The sequence below is a fragment of the Hordeum vulgare genome, chromosome 5H (assembly GCF_904849725.1).
Source record: "Hordeum vulgare subsp. vulgare chromosome 5H, MorexV3_pseudomolecules_assembly, whole genome shotgun sequence".
Lineage (NCBI taxonomy): Eukaryota > Viridiplantae > Streptophyta > Magnoliopsida > Poales > Poaceae > Hordeum > Hordeum vulgare.
In genome coordinates, this window is record NC_058522.1 from 509,609,285 (window position 1) to 509,631,279 (window position 21,995).

The following is a 21,995-nucleotide window of genomic DNA, read 5'->3' on the forward strand; positions in this document are numbered from 1 at the left end:
TTTTGATACCTTGCATGAGTAGTTAGTTCTCCTAAAGTCTTGCTGAGTACCTTCGTACTCATGTTTGCTTAATAAATGTTGCAGAGGTTGCTAATGACCCTAATGGAGGGTTCTTCGTAGACATCAACGACGACGAGTAGCTGGTGTCCCAGCTACGATCTGGCCCTACGTTGGATCTGTAGTATAGTCAGGCCATGTGCCTTTAGTTGCCCTGTCTGTACTCAGACAGTTTAAAACTCTTCCGCTGGCTTGTAACTGAATGACTGTTATTATGGGTCGTGAGACCCTTAATGTGTAATATTATGTGTGTGGCTCTTCCGAGCCTCTTAAATAAAGCTTGTATGTTTATGGTTATGTTGTGATGCCATCGATGTATCTATACATATCGGTATGCCATGCGTACGTGTGTCTTACTTGATATGTATGGGGTTCGAATACCTAGTCGTGAACTTTAGTAGCACTCCTTACAAGGAAATGCCCCTTTGTGATCCAACGGGCCTTGGTAGTTCGCTACTGCTCCGGACACATTGGTTGACCGGCATGTGTCCTTCTTAGCTGTTGTGTCTGTCCCCTTTGGGGAAATGTCACGCGACGTAATGGAGTCCTTGTAGCTTGCTACGACTCGTCTACGTTCGCTGATGACCGACACCTGCTTTGTTGGGTCATGTATGCCTGTCCTTGTGCGGTACTGCCACTTTGGTTTATGACTAGACATGTCGATCCGGGTTCTTTGACATTGGAATGCTAGCAACACTATTGCATACGTGAGTCAAAAGACGCAAACGGTCCCGGCTAAGGTAAGGCTGCAGCCGTGGAGTTAACCGTGCGTGAGACCGCAAAGGGATGCGATGTGTTACAGGCTGGATTCCTATGGCTTAGGATCGGGGTCCCGACAGGCAGGGTTTGGAATCGGTTCAAGTGCGTGACTCCCGGTAACTTTCCTGAGAAGCTGACCTTTAGAGCGGCTCAGGTAAGTAGTAGTATGATATACTTCTATTAATTTTCAATACTTTTATGATGCTAGATTATTATTTTGATTATATATATTCTATTCTCGTAAAGTGCGACCAGCAGCCACGGGGAACGCATCTATGCGGATACTATGTTTGCGAGACCATACGCACGTTTACCTCCGAGCTCAAGGAGCACAGATTCGACGTATGCAATGAACATTCACACCTCTATTTTTACCCGTCATTCTTTGTTATCATGATTGATATTCATATTCATCTCCTCTTCTTATATAGCACACGGCCATGAGGACGAAGGTCCTACCAGAGCAACGCGCGATTGCTGTTGCAGAGGAGCTTGCGGGATTTCTGAGAACGGAAGCTATAGATGACAAAGGACGATTTAGTGTAAATAGGGGCCATTATTGATGTTCGTCCATGTAATCGAATAGACGGGCTCTAGTCCCGATAATTCAGATCTGCATAATTGTATATATATGCTCGCTTGGAAGATAAGTTAATCTTATATATATACGCATAATTATTTCTATTTAAATTATATGAAAACTAATTCCCGAACACCAAACGAGGCATCACGTTAATCTCCCGAACACCTAAACCCTAAAACCCTAAAACCCAAAAATAATTTTCATTCAAAACAAAAACCCAAAAACCAGCAAAATCTGAAAATATTTAGTCCCGGACCGTGTAACGAACCGGGACTAAAGGGCCTGCCCCTGGGGCGCTACGAGGCGCCCACGTGGAGCACCTTTAGTCCCGGCGTGTAAGAGGACCGGGACGAAAAGGTTAGGCCTTTAGTCCCGCCAAAGCCCCTTGCGGGCCGGGGCTATAGGCCGTGTCCCCACTAGTGCTTGTTCCACTCCCGAACGCTGATCGGGACGTGATCCCTAACGAGAACTCCGCATTGCTTCTTGAATGTGTCAGCAGCATTCTTAGGAAGCTTGGGTTCGCCCGTAGGCAATATCACCTCAAAGGTGTAATGCGTCCGTGCATCCAACTTTCTAGTCGGGCCTCGTTTTGTAGCTTTGCTCGATGTGGAGGCCTAAGAGGGAGAAACATTCGTCAAATGAATGTATATGTATACAATATAGAGCTATCTCCAATATTTTTCACATATTACAAGTGATTGTCGAACTTCATATGTATACCTCGCCGGACTTTATTATTTCTTCACCGGCTTCTCCACCGGCTTCTCCATCAGTGGAGCTATCACCTTCTCCGTCATTGGACCTATCTCCTGCCCCATCGGCTTCATCTTCGTATCGGTCGACCTCCATTCCATATCCGGAGGGGTTTAGATATGACGACGGAGATTCAACTGGTTCAACGTCGGGGCCGTCTTTGATTATATCTTCGAGAAGTTCTTCCTCTTCGAGGTTCCTGATATGTGGATCCATAGTTCTGCAAAAAATGGACATTTGATTAACTAATAAACTAACAAACTATATAAGAGGGGTTGGAAACTTCGAAGTGTCGTTTTATATAGGAGGACCTTTAGTCCCGGGTCTTGGCTAGAACCTAAACTCTAAAATATGTCTAACGGATTCTCTTAACCTTTGTACCAAAAAAGAATTATTCTATGAGGAACTCCGTTCCAAAACAACTTTAGTCCCGGGTCGTGGCTCCACCCGGGACTCCTAGATTTCTGCATAGTATTCAAAGTAGGAGTACTTTTCCAATTGAGCATTCAATAAGCAAAACCAAATCATAAAATAAAGTAGTATTCAAATTAGCATGCATTCAATTATAAGCAAATACATCATCTCTTTTGTCCATACATCATCGAATATTATCACTAATACTCATTGAATACTATCATACATATAGCATCACTGATACATCTAGAACCGTAGCGCCCGACGGGTATCGGCGCGGGCGGTGGACACCCAAAGAGAAGGAACCATCACAGGATCATAGCTCGAGTGAGATCCCCGAAGAACCTACCAGGTATGCTCGAACCTGCCCTCCAACGCAACCATGTAGCGACGGACGTGCTCATCCTCCTCGCTGACACGGTGGCGTACCACCTCCGCGGTGTCCGGAAGCCTCGGCACCCTCACTGGCCCACGCGACCGCCACCAAACAAGGATCGGGTCAACGACGGGCTGGCTCCTCACCAACCGACGCCCCCCGGAAGGTAGCACCTCCCAATACCAGCCGGGCGGAGCCCAGTCCCGGACAGGGCCCCTCTGATCAAGCAGGTGTCCTCCGCCGAGTCAACGACGAGGATGCGGGATAGGCATCGTGAAATGAACTAAAAAATAAACTAGTTCTATTAATTTTCTTGCTAAAAATTAACTATTAACACTTAAGCATATACAATAGCAAAATTAAACTATTAACACTTCAGCATATACAATAGCAAAATTAAGCAATAATCTAAGAAACACTATTAACACTTAAGCATATACACTATACAATAGCAAAATTAAATGACAAAAAAAATATTTCTTCTTCTTGTAACCCTAAACTAATTTTTCCTCTTCTTCTACTTCTTCTTCTACTTCTACTTCTCCTCTTCTTCTACTACTTCTCATCTTCTCTCCTTCTACTTCTCCTCTCCTCCTCTTCTAATTTTTTCTCTTCTTCTACTTCTCCTCTTCTTCTATTTTTCCTCTTCTTCTCCTCTCCTCCTCTTGTTATTCTCCTTTTTCTTCTTTTCTTCTCCTCCTCTTCTTATTTTCCTTTTTCCTAATTCTAAATATTACTAACCCTAATAATCTAGCACAAACCTAATAACAATAGGAATTAAATGACAAAAAAAATCTTTTTCTTCTTTTCTTCCCTTTTTCTTCTTTTCTTCTCCTTTTTCTTCCTTTCTTCTCCTTTTTCTTCCTTTCTTCTCCTTTTTCTTCTTTTCTTCTCCTTTTTCTTATTTTCTTCTCTTTTTTCTTCTTTTCTTCTCCTTCCCTTTTTCTTCTTTTCTTCTCCTTTTTCTTCTTTTCTTCTCCCTTTTCTTCCTTTCTTCTCCTTTTTCTTCCTTTCTTCTCCTTTTTCTTCCTTTCTTCTCCTTTTTCTTCCTTTCTTCTCCTTTTTCTTATTTTCTTCTCCTTTTTCTTCTTTTCTTCTACTGGCCGGAGTGTTGGGGAGGAGGGGGCGGGGGGCTTACCGGCCGGAGGTGTCGAGGGCGCACGGCGAGGAGGGCGGCGCGCGGCGAGGAGGACGGCGGCGGCGAGGAGGACGGCAGGCGGCGGCGAGGAGAACGGCGGCCAGCCTGACGGCGTCGTCGAGGTCGTCGGTGTGCCGCGTCGGGCAGGAGAACGAGAGGAAGAAGAAGAGAAACGAACGATTTGGGTTGGAATTTTTCTAACTCCCGCTTATATAGGTGGATCTTTAGTCCCGGTTCGTGGCTCGAACCGGGACTAAAGACCCCCTTTAGTCCCGGGTGGAGCCACGCACCGGGACTAAAGGCCTCTTTTCGGGCAGACCAGAAGGTGGGAAGCAGGGGCCTTTAGTCCCAGTGCGGAGCTCCAACCGGGACTAAAGGGGGTCTTTAGTCCCGGTTGGAGCCACGCACCGGGACTAAAGCCCCTCCTCGGCAGCACGATAAATTTAGTACCACCTCGCCCAGCGAGGGGGAGTAACACTTGTTTATAAGCCCCGTCGCAGCTAATCCATCGAGCTCCTCTCTAAAGCAGGCTTACGGGCCTAAACTGACTGTAAATTAAAAAATTGAAACTATCTTTGAAATTGTGGAGAAAATTAAACCTGAATTCAAAGTGAGGTCACTTTGAATTTAGGTTTAATTTTCTTTACAAATTCTCATATAGTTTTAATTTTTTTCTATTTTCAATTAAAAACTATGTTTTATTAAAATTCTTTTTGCATATTTGAGAATTTGACAAAACTATGATAATGAAAAGTGTTTGAAATTGAATAAATAATTCAAAACTATTTTCTATTTTCAAAAGTAATTATTTTGACTATCCAAACTATTAACTATTTTGTTATTTTCAATTAAAAACTATGTTTATTAAAATTATTTTTGCATATTTGAGAATTTGACAAAACTATGATAATGAAAAGTGTTTGAAATTGAATAAATAATGCAAAACTATTTTCTATTTTCAAAAGTAATTACTTTGACTATCCAAACTATTAACTTATTTTTTTGAGCTAGTTGACCCTGAAATTGAAAAGCACTACAAATGAACTCTGAAAATGTTGAAAGTTGGCATGCTATCATCATTTCACCCACATAGCACGTGTTAAAAAGTTGAGAGGGCTACGACAAAAACTGGATGCCATTCGTGTACAAAACGGACAATCTCTCTCGAAGTATCAGGGTTTCGAACGAGAACTCATCTCTTACAAAGGGATTTCATTTTTTGAACTTATTTGAACTCCATACTTTTTGTGTGTTCAAAATGCACCATTCAAAGGCACATCACAAAATTTCAACAATTTCTGACTTCATTTGGTATTCTTCGTGCATTTACTTTTTTTTGAGCTAGTTGACCCTGAAATTGAAAAGCACTACAAATGAACTCTGAAAATGTTGAAAGTTGGCATGCTATCATCATTTCACCCACATAGCATGTGTTAAAAAGTTGAGAGGGCTACGACAAAAACTGGATGCCATTCGTGTACAAAACGGACAATCTCTCTCGAAGTATCAGGGTTTCGAACGAGAACTCATCTCTTACAAAGGGATTTCATTTTTTTGAACTTATTTGAACTCCATACTTTTTGTGTGCTCAGAATGCACCATTCAAAGGCACATCACAAAATTTCAACAATTTCTGACTTCATTTGGTATTCTTCGTGCGTTTACTTATTTTTTGAGCTAGTTGACCCTGAAATTGAAAAGCACTACAAATGAACTCTGAAAATGTTGAAAGTTGGCATGCTATTATCATTTCACCCACATAGCATGTGTTAAAAATTTGAGAGGGCTGCGACAAAAACTGGATGCCATTCGTGTACAAAACGGACAATCTCTCTCGAAGTATCAGGGTTTCGAACGAGAACTCATCTCTTACAAAGGGATTTCATTTTTTTGAACTTATTTGAACTCCATACTTTTTGTGTGTTCAAAATGCACCATTGAAGGCACATCACAAAATTCCAACAATTTCTAACTTCATTTGGTATTCTTCGTGCATTTACTTATTATTATTTTTGAGCTAGTTGACCCTGAAATTGAAAAGCACTACAAATGAACTCTAAAAATGTTGAAAGTTGGCATGCTATCATCATTTCACCCACATAGCATGTGTTAAAAAGTTGAGAGGGCTACGACAAAAACTGGATGCACTTCGTGTACAAAACGGACAATCTCTCTCGAAGTATCAGGGTTTCGAACGAGAACTCATCTCTTACAAAGGGATTTCATTTTTTTGAACTTATTTGAACTCCATACTTTTTGTGTGTTCAAAATGCACCATTCAAAGGCACATCACAAAATTTCAACAATTTCTGACTTCATTTGGTATTCTTCGTGCATTTACTTATTTTTTTTTAGCTAGTTGACCCTGAAATTGAAAAGCACTACAAATGAACTCTGAAAATGTTGAAAGTTGGCATGCTATCATCATTTCACCCACATAGCATGTGTTAAAAAGTTGAGAGGGCTACGACAAAAACTGGATGCCATTCGTGTACAAAACGGACAATCTCTCTCGAAGTATCAGGGTTTCGAACGAGAACTCATCTCTTACAAAGGGATTTCATTTTTTTGAACATATTCGAACTTCATACTTTTTGTGTGTTCAAAATGCACCATTCAAAGGCACATCACAAAATTTCAACAATTTCTGACTTCATTTGGTATTCTTCGTGCATTTACTTTTTTTTGAGCTAGTTGACCCTGAAATTGAAAAGCACTACAAATGAACTCTGAAAATGTTGAAAGTTGGCATGCTATCATCATTTCACCCACATAGCATGTGTTAAAAAGTTGAGAGGGCTACGACAAAAACTGGATGCACTTCGTGTACAAAACGGACAATCTCTCTCGAAGTATCAGGGTTTCGAATGAGAACTCATCTCTTACAAAGGGATTTCATTTTTTGAACTTATTTGAACTCCATACTTTTTGTGTGTTCAAAATGCACCATTCAAAGGCACATCACAAAATTTCAACAATTTCTGACTTCATTTGGTATTCTTCGTGCATTTACTTTTTTTTTTGAGCTAGTTGACCCTGAAATTGAAAAGCACTACAAATGAACTCTGAAAATGTTGAAAGTTGGCATGCTATCATCATTTCACCCACATAGCATGTGTTAAAAAGTTGAGAGGGCTACGACAAAAACTGGATGCACTTCGTGTACAAAACGGACAATCTCTCTCGAAGTATCAGCGTTTCAAACGAGAACTCATCTCTTACAAAGGGATTTCATTTTTTTGAACTTATTTGAACTCCATACTTTTTGTGTGTTCAAAATGCACCATTCAAAGGCACATCACAAAACTTTTTGTATTACATTATTGCACCAATATTCCTATCTATTATTTCTGTTTTCTTCTGGGTCGTAGCCATGGAGAATCTTCATCATTCAGTAGGATGCTTGGGTCAGTTTTCACGTTGAAGGGCGGAATTTCATGAGACTTATTATAATCTTCTCACATGTCTGTCTTGTCATCTACTCCCACGATGTTTCTTTTCCCTGAAAGAACTATGTGGTGTTTTGGCTCATCGGACGATATCTTCTTTTGCTGATTTTTTTTTCTCGTTTTTGTAGACATGTCCTTCACATAGAAAACCTCAGCGACATCATTGGCTAGGACAAATGGTTCGTCCATGTACGCTAGATTGTTGAGATCCACTGTTGTCATGTCATACTTTTGGTTTACAACTACCCCGCCTCCTGTCAGCTTCACCCATTTGCACCGAAACAAAGGGATCTTAAAAGTAGGTCCATAGTCAAGTTCCCATATCTCCTCTATGTACCCGTAATATGTTTCCAAACAGTGCCCATTCTCGTCTATTGCATCAAAGCGGACACCACTATTTTGGTTGGTGCTCTTTTTATCTTGGGCAACCGTGTAAAATGTATTCCCATTTATCTCATACCCTTAAAAAGTACATATAGTCGAAGATGGTGGCCTGGCCAAACAGTACAGCTGATATCCAACGGTGTCGTCATTCATGAGATGTGTCTGCAACCAACTGCCGAAAGTCTTCTCGTGTTCCCCTTTAATCCAAGAGTCAGCCTTCCCCGGGTTTTCGGAGCGTAGAATATTCTTGTGTCTCACGATATACGGAGCCACCACGGTGGAATTGTGTAGAACTGTGTAGTGTGATTGAGAGAAAGAATGCCCGTTCATACATACTTTTTCTTTCCTTCCTAGTGTGCCTTTTCCTGTCAGCCTACCCTCATACCGAGATTCAGGAACACCAATCGGCTTAAGGTCAGGAAGAAAGTCCACACAAAACTCAATGACCTCCTCTGTTCCATAGCCCTTGGAGATGCTTCCTTCTGGCCTAGCACGGTTACGAACATATTTCTTTAATACTCCCATGAACCTCTCGAAGGGGAACATATTGTGTAGAAACACAGGACCGAGAATTCTAATCTCTTCGACTAGGTGAACTAGGAGGTGTGTCATTATATTGAAGAAGGATGGCGGGAACAACAACTCAAAGCTGACCAGACATTGGACCACATCAATCTGTAACCCTGATAGACTTTCTCGATCGATTACCTTCTGAGAAATTGCATTGAGGAATGCACATACCTTCACAATTGCCAGGCGAACATTTTCCGGTAGAATTCCCCTCAATGCAACCGGAAGCAATTGCGTCATAAGCACGTGGCAGTCATATTTTTTGTCTTTCATATTTACGATTCCCTTTATATTCGACGAGAAGCCAGTCGGGACCTTGATACTGAAAAGGACTTCAAAGAAGATTTCCTTCTCTTCCTTAGTAAGAGCGTAGCTGGCACGCCGTTGAAACTGTCCTGGATGCATGCCATCTCTTCCTTTATGACGTTCCTGGTTCTCCCGTGCTTCCGGTGTATCTTTTGACTTCCCATAAAAGCCTAGGAAGCCTAGAATATTCAGGCAGGATTCTTCGTCAGGTGCATCACGTCGATTCCCGAGCGGACCTCATGGACTTCCCAGTAGGGTAGCTCCCAAAATATAGATTTCTTCTTCCACATGGGTGCGCGCTTATCGGGGCCGTTAGGAACAGGTTGGCTTCCAGGACCCTTTACAAAGATTACTTTTAAATCTTTGACCATATCAAATACTTCAGCACCAGTACGGATGACAGGCTTCCCCCGGGGTTCTGCCTTGCCATTGAAATGCTTGCCTTTTTTCTTTAAGGGATGCTTGGGCGGAAGAAAACGACGATTGTACGGGTACACATTCTTCCTACATTTGTCCAGATATATACTTTCTGTCTGATCCAAACAGTGCGTGCATGCATTGTATGCTTGTTTGACTGTCCTGAAATGTTACTAAGAGCAGGCCAATCATTGATGGTTACGAAAAGCAACGCTCGAAGGTCAAATTCCTCTTGTTTGTGCTCGTCCCACACACGTACACCTGGTTCGGCCCACAGCTGTAAAAGTTCATCAACTAATGGCCTTAGGTACACATCAATATCGTTGCCGGGTTGCTTTGGACCTTGGATAAGCACTGGCATCATAATGAACTCCCGCTTCATGCACAACCAAGGAGGAAGGTTGTAGATACATAGAGTAACGGGCCAGGTGCTGTGACTGCAACTCTGCTCACCAAAAGGATTCATGCCATCTGTACTCAGACCTAACCATAAGTTCCTTGCGTCAGCTGCAAATCTCGAGAACTCTCTCTCAATTTTTCTCCACTGCCGACCACCAGCGGTGTGCCTCAACTTATCGTCTTTCATATGATCTTCCATGTGCCATCACAACAACTTCGCATGATCTTTATTTCTGAACAGACGTTTCAACCGTGGTATTATAGGAGCATACCACATCACCTTGGCAGGAACCCTCTTCCTGGGCGGCTCGCCCTCAATATCACCAGGGTCATCTTTTCTCATCTTATACCGCAATGTAGTGCATACTGGCCATTTATCCATATTCTCGTACTTCTCACCGCGGTAGAGGATGCAGTCATTAGGGCATGCATGTATCTTTTGCACGTCTAATCCTAGAGGACAGACAAGCTTCTTTGCTTCGTACGTGCTGGCGGGCAATTCGTTCTTTCTTGGAAGCATCTTCTTCATTAGTACCAGCAACTTTTCGAATGACGAGTCAGTCACACCGGTCTCTGCCTTCCACTTCAGCAATTCCAGTGTGCTACCCCGCTTCTTCTGGCCATCTTCACAAGTTGGGTACAACAATTTGTTGTGGTCCTGTAACATCTCCTCGAACTGCAACCTCTCCTTTTCTGTGTCGCAACCTCGCTGTGCATCAGAAATGACCCGGCCAAGATCATCAGCGGGCTCATCTGGTTCCCGTTCTTCATCCTGATCTTCTTCTTCATTGTCTTCCATTGCGGTATCAGCTTACTCAGGGAACATAGATCGGTAGTTGTCATCATCGTTCTCTTCTTCTTCATCGTCGTCTTCCATCATAACCCATCTTTCTCCGTGCTTGGTCCAAACATTATAGCCCGACATAAAACCGGACCGAAGCAGGTGGCTCTGAATGACTCTTGAGGAAGTGTAATCCTTCTCATTCCGACATTCAACACATGGACAAAACATATAGCCACCACCATGCTTGTTCGCATCGGCTGCATCTCGAAAAGAATGCACGCCTTCTCTGTAAGCGGCTGTGCGTCGATCACCGTACATCCATGGATGGCTCATCTGTGTTATACGAAAGTATATCAAATACAATCACGATCCTAAAAATTAGTACCACACGGTCTAAACGAGGAAATGTAGTTGCTAACCTTTTAGAATAAGTAGAAATAAAGAGGAAGAGGTTTAAGCGTGGCTCGGGCATCTCATATCGTAGCTGTGTTCGGTGAACTGAAGCGGCATCGCTCTAACACACATTTCAGCAAACACCTCTAGTGCATCCAAAAAAAATGGAGAGCTAGCACACATCCACACTCTTCCATCCAAGAAAAATGCAAGGAAGGGGGGAGAGGGGGGTTGTGCTATATATAGGCAAAGGACTTTAGTCCCGGTTTGGGACACGAACCGGGACTAAAGACTCCTTACGGGCCGGGACTAAAGCCTCGAGGGAGGCATTGAGAATTGGGGCGACGTGGCCGGGCCTTTAGTCCCGGCCCAGAGGCAGGCCGGGACTAAAGGGTCCCGGCCAAAGGCCCGTTTTCCACTAGTGGTGCTGGCCCAAATGCTCGTCGACGCACCGATGCCGCTCATAAAGTGCAACGACTGTCCACGAAAGGTCGTGCGTCGCGTGTCTACAACTTTGGAACATCCCGAATGTGTGTTTGTCAAGTGTAAAAATAATGGGGTATGTGTTGATTTAGCTTCGGTTGTGCTCCCGGACTCGGCTCGTTTTGCTTACACTCGAATATTTATTGTGTAGGCTGGATGTAACTTTTGATTTTGGAAAGAAGAATACATCAATGTACTGATAACGCGTAATTTAATAGATATTCGTGTATTTTTTGCTAGAGTAGAGGCTAGAGATGAGACTAGATGTGAAGAAGCAACGTCTAATTATTTTAGACTCAAAGAAGAAAGAAGCATGCAACATTAAGACTATGCACATTAACAATGAATGCATCGAGAAGACACTAATCCTAAAATGTTTTCTTATAGTTCTTGTTCTTTGATCTTTTTATTCTAGTCAAAATTTGATGATGTATTCTAATGTATTAAAAAAAGTCAATGACGGAAATAAAAAAGAATATTGCAAACATTGTATCCGGACGAGATACGTTTGAAATACGACCGCGAATTGAACGTACGACCGACGCATTCACAAATACAAACAGACGAAAAACAAGTATATGTTAGGGATGTGCGTCGGAGTTGGCCTAAGACACAGTTGCTCGCGGCACCTCTTCTCTGATGTGGAAAAGACCCATAATCTCCCCTCTCGCGACCTCTCAGGTCATTGTCTTTTTTTCAAACAATATTGTTTCTCTTTTCTGGCCTGCACAACGGGCAGCGAGCCGGCCCGACTGCTTGCAGATTTCAACATTTTTGTTAAGAATAGATTAAGTTAATTCTTAGATAGGTTACTTAGTCCTCAAGCAACCATGCACTTCCTTGACTCTCAAGAAAACTATGTAATAACTTGGCCCTTAAGTAACTTCAAGTTTACTTGACTCCCAAGCAACATGTGTACTTCCGCCCGGGTATAAATACCCCATTGCTATCATCAGTAAAGACTAATGAATTATCTTTCGTTCATCTCTCTCGTTCTTTACTTTTTACTTCAAACACGTTATCAACACTTCGCTCTACGTTGAGACCAAAAGGTCATCCAAGATGGCAGAACATCAGCATTGCTTGCCTACAGGATCAAGCGCATCGTTGTCATTATGGATGGATACAAATCGATCCATTGCTTCTTACCGGTCTTAGTGCTCAACCCCTTGACGCGGCCGTACATGCATCAGCGACGATGAACTTGGATGACGCACGACGTGGCTGCTTGGTGTGACCCGCTGCTCGCGCAAAGGGGCGCCAAGCCGCGCAACGGATCTTGGACTCAGAGCGGCTTCTTTTGGCGTGATTGCGTGTACACAGACCTTCAAAATTGATCGCTCACGCACTCCGTTAGGACGTCCACAGCAAAGACGTCCATGCATCTGCATGCATGCGTCACAAAGGAAAATCGAACAAACGCTCATTTATTGTCTTCTTTTGATCAAGATCAGCACTCTAATGATTGAGTTCTCTTGAATAGCCTTCACAAATCTCTTCGTCGAATTGGACCGAGACATGAAGATGCAATCAACCTCCCAGTACATGGCGCGGTGATGCTCCTCAACAGCGATGCTCGGCCAAGGACGACGTCCTCATGAAGCAGCGCACATCCGAAATCGATAAAAGGTGCAACAAGATCCTTCCATCAGCGAGACATCGGCAGAGAAAAGGACGAACGAAAAGAAAGAAGGAACATGGGAATTGATATCCGCGATCAATGGATTGAAAATAAACCAAGAAACGAAATTACCCACGTGGTATTTCTTCAATTCGTCGTTCATATATCTAAATTCCTTCGGACACGGAACTGCGCGCTTGTTCAAATGGTGATGACGGTCCAAGCAGCCATGGCCTTCGGCCTCGACACGGATGCGCTTCCACGCCCCATGGGCGGCTCCCACGGAACGACCAATGATGACGCGGTTCCCCTCCTGCACCGGCCGAGCGACACCCTCCGGCCGGCGATACCTCCATGCGAGGTCGCGAAGGCCGTCGGCGTCTTGCTTGCCATAAGCGGTGTGCCGTCGTTATGTAATTGGCAGCGACGACTGGGTGAATCCCTAGCCGCATATGAGCAGAAATTGGGGATTATTATCCTCTTGGCTATTGTTTGATTAAGTCCTCAAACTTTATCTTCACTACGTATATAAGTCCCTGTAAATTATCACACAGCTCGAGGCTTATACTATTTTAACATTTATAACCCTCTGGTTATTATTTGTATTTTAGATCTTGGCTTCAGAAAATATAAGTGGGGGAACCTCTCTTCATCCTAAATCACATACAAAATAATTACACACCATTTTGCCATGTGTAAAATTATATTTTCAAGACCTCATGTCTTCATATATTTACGTAAGTATGTAAATTAACTTTTACACGTATATGTATTACCGCAGTAATACTGTTGTGAAAGTATATTTTTTCGTACATTCTTTGGAATTTAAGACATCTCATGTGTCTCTACCACTCGCATTACATGCGATTGATGACAACAATTACATTTGCAAAAATGAAATTAATTTTCCTTGCAAATTTTGATGTAATTCAAATAAGAATTATAAGTATGATTCTTAATATGACTAGCCCAAAAATTATTTGTGAATCACAAGGTATTGATGGCATCTACTGCACAATTTTACAGATTATCCATCACTACTGTAAGGTCTACGTCTTGTCACTTTGATAAGATGACTACCTTCAATGTGCTCTTCCAAATATTAGATGTGACTACCTAAAGATATCATAAGGTATTATTGGCATCTACTGCAAATTTCGCAGACTATCCAGTATTACTGCAAGGTCTACATCATGTCACTTTGACAGATGATTACCTTCAAAGTGATTTCATACATTTAGCATAACATAAGGTAATAGAATTATGAACATCTACTGAGAGAAGTCAAACTATGTTTTCTATTACTGTGAGATCTACACCATATTGGTGATTATCTTCAAAGTGTTATCCTATATAAATTGAGGTCTACACATATGGCTATAAGGCATCAGCGGTACTAGAATTTGCTCATGTGAAGCATTTATTTTTGTTGTTAACTAATATATTTTACTCTCATAGTAAATATTGTTATTGCACACTTTGCTTGAATATGTAATAGGAAACTACAGAAATATTTGCATATACGTATAATTATCTTCTATTACATTGAAAAAATAGATGAAAGTGGAGCCTACGTCACTATTTCTAATTATAGTGTTAGCCATCCATCAAGATGGATCCCATAATTTATGGCAACGATTGAGTGTCTCAACATTTCGCAAGTTCCACATGACATCATGGTTATAGTTTCATAGTGACTAACCAGTGTTAAGCATGCAAGTCTATACGTTTTGACAGTGAATCTAAAGTCACACACTTCCTCAAGAATGTAGTCCAAAACATTAGCAATAATTTAATCGCATGTGTTATATTGAAGGATACACCTAGGTTCACCAATGATCACCTTGGCCATGGTTGTTCTCAAACAAATTATTTTATCAATATATATTTCTTACTCATAGAAGTAAATTAAAATGAATGCAATAGCATTTTCATGTAACACAGGGCTGGCATTTCCGAATGCTTTAAATTCATGTTAGGTGGGAGTATTTATCGTAAGATGATTCACGACATCAGTCATTATATCCACATGTGGCATTTGTGGCCACTATAACTTCACCTTCGGAATATGTGTCATGGCTATCCTCTTAATAACTAAGTATATTCATATGTATTTCATGTGTCTACAAGTTCACTTAGTTATCAAACTAAGTACATAATGGATGAATATATATTCACCTTGAATATTTCTCTTAAGAGAAACATACTGCCATGAACACATTTGGAATGATAACCCAATATATTTTTTTCAAGGCCTCAAGTCTATTGCAACTTACAATTTGGTAGTTATAAAATCAACTTTAAGTTGAGATTTTATGATCAGATATTTTTCGTATTTCAATCGGATTGAAAAGCCCATAATACACTTTACATCCTCTTATGATGGTATTACCATTCTCATGGTAAAGAAACATGTTATTTCTTAAAATTATCATATTCACCCAACGGGTGCTTCAAATATTTGCTAGCATTGAGAATACTATGCAAGTCAATGGTTACAAAATAGAACCATGAGGAATTCAAAGTAAAGTGGAGGCTAAAGACAACCAATGACATAATTACCTTTTAATTGATAATTGATCATTTTCGAATGATCACAAAGACAACTCTCAAGTTTGTCAAATGTGTGGTTACATAAATATAATACATATGATTACCAAACCGTCAAAGATATGGTCAAACCACACCATAAATTTATTAAGAAGGCAAATAAGTTCATTGGGATAGTTGAAAATTTGCAAACATACAACGAGGAAATATCCTCGTAACTCATTGTTTACAAATCTTCATCAGAAGGAGAACCAAAAATATAGTGTAATAAAAGAATGATCAATTCCTTTATGCCTATGATATGTTTGCATAATTAATTTTCCAGTAATATGGGTGACCTCATGGAATATCCTAATTATTCCCAAAATAACATTAGCCTATACTTGTGCTACTACACGTAGTGTAATGTCCAATATCATATTTATTGGACATTATATTTGATAAATTTTGAATGTATGAATCAATTCATACTCAATATTGTTGCGTACACAATGATTTTCTAAGTATTAATAAATTAAATATTAAGCTTAATAGCCTTAGCCATCCTAGTTTGGGGGTGATTAGAAAATTATTGACAATTCTATTGGTCACAACTTAACAAGTTGCAAAATTTCCCAAATCATCAGATTTTATGTGCACCACATGTGACATAGGGGAAATAAATTTAAGGAACTCTCACCTTACAATTCTAGATGAGCCAACTCATTCTTCCTTTAACACATTCAGAAGATATGTGCATTACTCAACCATTGTGTGGTATTATATAGATACTTCATGGTACTCATGGAAACATTTATAAAATGATTTCCAGTGTGTCTCTTGTCACACAAATCATGAATGATATAACTAAATTAATTGCTCAAATTCTCAAATTAAGAGCAAGCTAGTTATCCTAAACAAGGGATAAATCCATTCGAATGGACAACTTCGTTGAACTCATTTCACAAGCAATGTCTGATTATACCTAATACTTTATGTACATGCACATAATGGTTTACTTCAATATCTTATCAAAGATAGTGAAATTAATAATATGACCAAACTTATAGAATCGTAATTTACTAGCCTCATGCTAGACATATACGACATTACACACCGTAAGTATGATCTAAATCATACCAACTGCATAGCATACTACTTTCCCCTTGTAGTAATTACGTGGAAATCAACAAAGTATTTCCTATCTGCGATAATTCGGTTACATACCGATATCACCACTCCAGCATACATCAATGGGCTCTCACAGAAATTTAGGGAACTATGTGAGGAATAACAATTTATCCGTCAATCAAAATTATTCACAGCCCATATGCTGATTGCATCAGCAATAAGGACATTTCCAACATTAGGGGGAGATTAGTACCACAAAGAATGCTGGGAAATAAATTAGACATGTTATTGACATTCAGTCCTTATATCCACGTACTCAAAGAATATGAACAAGAAGTTTAGAATCACATATTTGCAACTCATTGCAAATCTGCCACATACATTTACTGATGACAAAGGTGTCACTCAATTTTATATTCCTGCAGTAAAGTGTCGGAAAGAGTGGAGGTACCTGATAAACCGCTCTTGTCCCCAAATGAGAGCAATAGGGGGAGAAATATGACCACACGAGATATAATCTCGCATAATTCCGCGGTAACAGAGGAAATCAAATCCTTAACCAGTAAATGTAATTCAACATCAAGTTGAAAGACACCTCACTGGATGGTCATCATCCAAGGCCGACATAAATGTGCACAAATGTTTTGGTGTCGGGACATCGAAACACCTTGACTCCATCGTTGTAGGAAATCACAAGGAGTTTAAAGGAATAAATACATTTCCACAAATTTCATCGATTCCTCTAGAATCATATAACATAAGTCTACATTTGTCGACATATATTTCTTCTAAAGATTGCTAAAACCTTTTGGGCCCTGAACCAAAATCCATGGTAGAGTGCCTCTTGTACTCATATTGGTTCACGTAAAAGGAAGCAAGTAATGAAGAATAACACTCGCCAATCAAAGAGTGGTATTTACCACAGTAATACCTACTCCTCATAATTATCTTTCATATGGAATACTAAAAACTTCTCATTCATAGACAAAGTCAATGAGGTGGTGAAAAAGCAAGGCTTGTAGCAAACGGGTTCACGCAGAGACCCAACATCCATTACGATGTAACATACCTTCTTGGTATGAGTGTAACTATGTTTCAGTAATAAATACCGTTGGCAGTACAAATAATATTATCCATGCAGTTAATGGATGCAGTGACTACATACTCATATGAGTCACTCATTTCAGAAATCTATATTAAAGTCTCTGAAGGGCTTCATTTTTGAATCCAAAAACAAATCGCAACATGTATTGTGTAAAACTTCCTAAGTCACTCTATGAGTAGAAATAGTCGTGAATCATATGGTACTACCGGCTAGACGAGTTCCTTCTTCAGAGGCTTACTCAAAGGATGATTATTGTTCATGTGTTAATAAAGGAATCCCAAAATTTGATTCCCTTACATCACCTCAGTGTATATCGATGATTTCATCATCAATGTTTGTGCAAGACATAAACATACACAAAATCATCTCAAGACGGAAATTTTGGATTCAACCAAATTTAGCTTAAGCTTACAACTTGAGCATTCTCTCAAGAATACATATCAGTCTACATATATCCAAAACATATACGAGAAGTTCAGTGTGGATATATCATAACAACATAAGACATGTATGGTCATACTACCTTTGATAAGGTACATACCTAGGGTTGATAATGAAGTGACATAAAGACCTGAAGTTCTATATCTCACTAATGTCAAAGCACTCATATGATTGCAAACTATGTCAGGCCTGACACCATATTTGCTATGTTTGTTCAGAGTGCAACCCCCAACCAAATTTACATGCTTGATATATGGAATATCATCTTATATCTTAAGCTCACAATAAATATTGGACAATTCCATCAGGAAATACAAGATATGACCATGATGTGATATGATGATATTGGCTCTTTATTTGATCCCAATGACGCCATATCAATGACTGAATTTGTTGGAATAGCCTCCGTATGGAAGTCATCTAAATGGACTTTAATGGTTATTCCCACTTATCATTCTGACATAATTCTTTATCTAAAAGCATTGCAAAATATGCATGGCTTGGCAGAATGATTAACCACACACAAAATCATGTGGTTGAGATTCATCTGAATCACGTAACTTGATTTATCAAGATACTTCCACTTGTGTTACTCAATACCTACAGGTTATAGAAGAGCAATACTATAAATCACATTGCTCGGAAACTACTTATCCTCATGGATTATAGAAAAGTGAGAAAATAATTTGCAAACAAAATCATGTGAAAATCCAATAGATTATACACAATCTTATGTTCATATCAATGAAATTGGTATGAGACATCCTCCATATTTGCAAAGTTCAGGGGGAGTAATCTCCCAAACTATAACCTATTAACAATCATCAGATTGCATATATTGTACTCTTTTCCCCTTGATGAGTTTTTCCCTAATGGTTTCTCATAAAATATTTTTCACGAGACAATATAAACACAAATGTTTGTGTATGCCATATCATTTTCTCCTTATATTTTTCCCACAGGGTTTTAAAGGAGTTTTCAATGGCATGTCAGATGCACTCTTTTCCCTTATGAGTTTTCTCCCGTAGTTTCTCATAATGGTTTTTAATGAGGCAATGTCTTATCAATGATCATATGTCATACTTTTTATTTTCCCTACTCGGGTTTTTAAAGGAAGTACTCAAGACATATTAATTGTTCTCTAAACTCACCAATGAGTTTTCTCCATCTTCAAAGGTTTTTCTCCTATGAGTTATCAAGAGACAATAATCATTATATGTTGCATCATTTTCTCCTTATTATTTTTCCCACTGGGTTTAAGGGAGTTTTAGCAACATATCAGCACAATTCTTCTCATATTTTTCCCACAGGGTTTTTGGAGGAGACTTTCAAGAATATTCAAATAATTTATCAAGATGATGCATATACTCAAGAAGAGGCGTTGTACAAGGGGGAGTGTTAAGAATAGATTAAGTTAAGAATTTATCAGAAATGACCCGGCCAAGATCATCAGCGGGCTCATCTGGTTCCCGTTCTTCATCCTGATCTTCTTCTTCATTGTCTTTCATTGCGGTACCAGCATACTCAGGGAACATACATCGGTAGTTGTCATCATCGTTCTCTTCTTCTTCATCGTCGTCTTCCATCATAACCCCTCTTTCTCCGTGCTTGGTCCAAACATTATAGCCCGACATAAAACCGGACCGAAGCAGGTGGCTCTGAATGACTCTTGAGGAAGTGTAATCCTTCTCATTCCGACATTCAACACATGGACAAAACATATAGCCACCACCATGCTTGTTTGCATCGGCTGCATCTCGAAAATAATGCACGCCTTCTCTGTAAGCGGTTGTGCGTCGATCACCATACATCCATGGATGGCTCATCTGTGTTATACGACAGTATATCAAATACAATCACGATCCTAAAAATTAGTACCGCACGGTCTAAACGAGGAAATATAGTTGCTAACCTTTTAGAATAAGTACAAATAAAGAGGAAGAGGTTTAAGCGTGGCTCGAGCATCTCATATCGTAGTTGTGTTCGGTGAACTGAGGCGGCATCGCTCTAACACACATTTCAACAAACACCTCTAGTGCATCCAAAAAAAATGAAGAGCTAGCAGACACCCACACTCTTCCATCCAAGAAAAATGCAAGGAAGGGGGGAGAGGGGGTTGTGCTATATATAGGCAGAGGACTTTAGTCCCGGTTTGAGACACAAACCGGGACTAAAGGTGACGCACATGCGGGCTGCCCACCGCGTAGCCCTTTAGTCCCGGTTTGGGACACGAACCGGGACTAAAGGCTCCTTACGGGCCGGGACTAAAGCCTCGAGGGAGGCATTGAGAATTGGGGCGACGTGGTCGGGCCTTTAGTCCCGGCCCAGAGGCAGGCCGGGACTAAAGGGTCCCGACCAAAGGCCCGTTTTCCACTAGTGGTGCTGCCCCAAATGCTCGTCGACGCACCGATGCCGCTCATAAAGTGCAACGACTGTCCACGAAAGGTCGTGCGTCGCGTGTCTACAACTTTGGAACATCCCGAATGTGTGTTTGTCAAGTGTAAAAATAATGGGGTATGTGTTGATTTAGATTCGGTTGTGCTCCCGGACTCGGCTCGTTTTGCTTACACTCGAATATTTATTGTGTAGGCTGGATGTAACTTTTGATTTTGGAAACAAGAATACATCAATGTACTGATAACGCGTAATTTAATAGATATTCGTGTATTTTTTGCTAGAGTAGAGGCTAGAGATGAGACTAGATGTGAAGAAGCAACGTCTAATTATTTTAGACTCAAAGAAGAAAGAAGCATGCAACATTAAGACTATGCAGATTAATAATGAATGCATTGAGAAGACACTAATCCTAAAATGTTTTCTTATAGTTTTTGTTCTTTGATCTTTTTATTCTAGTCAAAATTTGATGATGTATTCTAATGTATTAAAAAAAGTCAATGACGGAAATAAAAAAGAATATTGCAAACATTGTATCCGGACGAGATACGTTTGAAATACGACCACGAATTGAACGTATGACCGACGCATTTTTTTTTCTTACGGGGAAACCGACGCATTCACAAATACAAATAGACGAAAAACAAGTATATGTTAGGGATGTGCGTCGGTGTTGGCCTAAGACACAGTTGCTCGCGGCACCTCTTCCCTGATCTGGAAAAGACCCATAATCTCCCCTCTCGCGACCTCTCAGGTCATTGTCTTTTTTTTCAAACAATATTGTTTCTCTTTTCTGGCCTGCACAACGGGCAGCGAGCCGGCCCGACTGCTTGCAGATTTCAATATTTTTAAGTCATGTAACGCATCCATGTTTTGGTTACCCAACGATCTAGTACCGCTGAGCTGGCACCTGGTCGACAGCGAAGATGCGTTACATGACAAAAGTCGGCACAAGTTCCTCCTGTTTGTTATTTCTAAGCCAGATTTCACATGCATGCATTTATTTGGAACTTCAAAATTTTTAAAATTCATAACTTTTGACTTTAGCATTGAGTTTTAAATCCGTTTTTATCATTGTGTTTGTCGCGATGAGTACTTTAAAAATAGATACTATATGAATAGGTTCAGATAATAAAAAATTGAGCAACTTTAAGGTCATATTGAGACAACTTTGATGCTAAAAAATGCAACTTCTTATTAGTGTGCATAATATGATCGCCTATCAACGAAAATTCCTTCATAGTTGCCTACCATGACTAGAAGGTTAACTAACTTCACTCTTTAGCAATCACATGGCAGATATCGTCAGCAATTTCCAGACTAAAATGGTTAAATTATGTGTTGGATGTGCATGCTCGGCTCTCATGCGTTGTATGTGCATTAATTTTTGTATAAAAAAAATTAAAAAGCTATAACTATCAAACCGTGTGTCAGAATTATGATATGTTTTCATCGTTGGGTTCCTCACAACGAACTCTTCAAAACGAGATCCCATATGAATATGTTTTG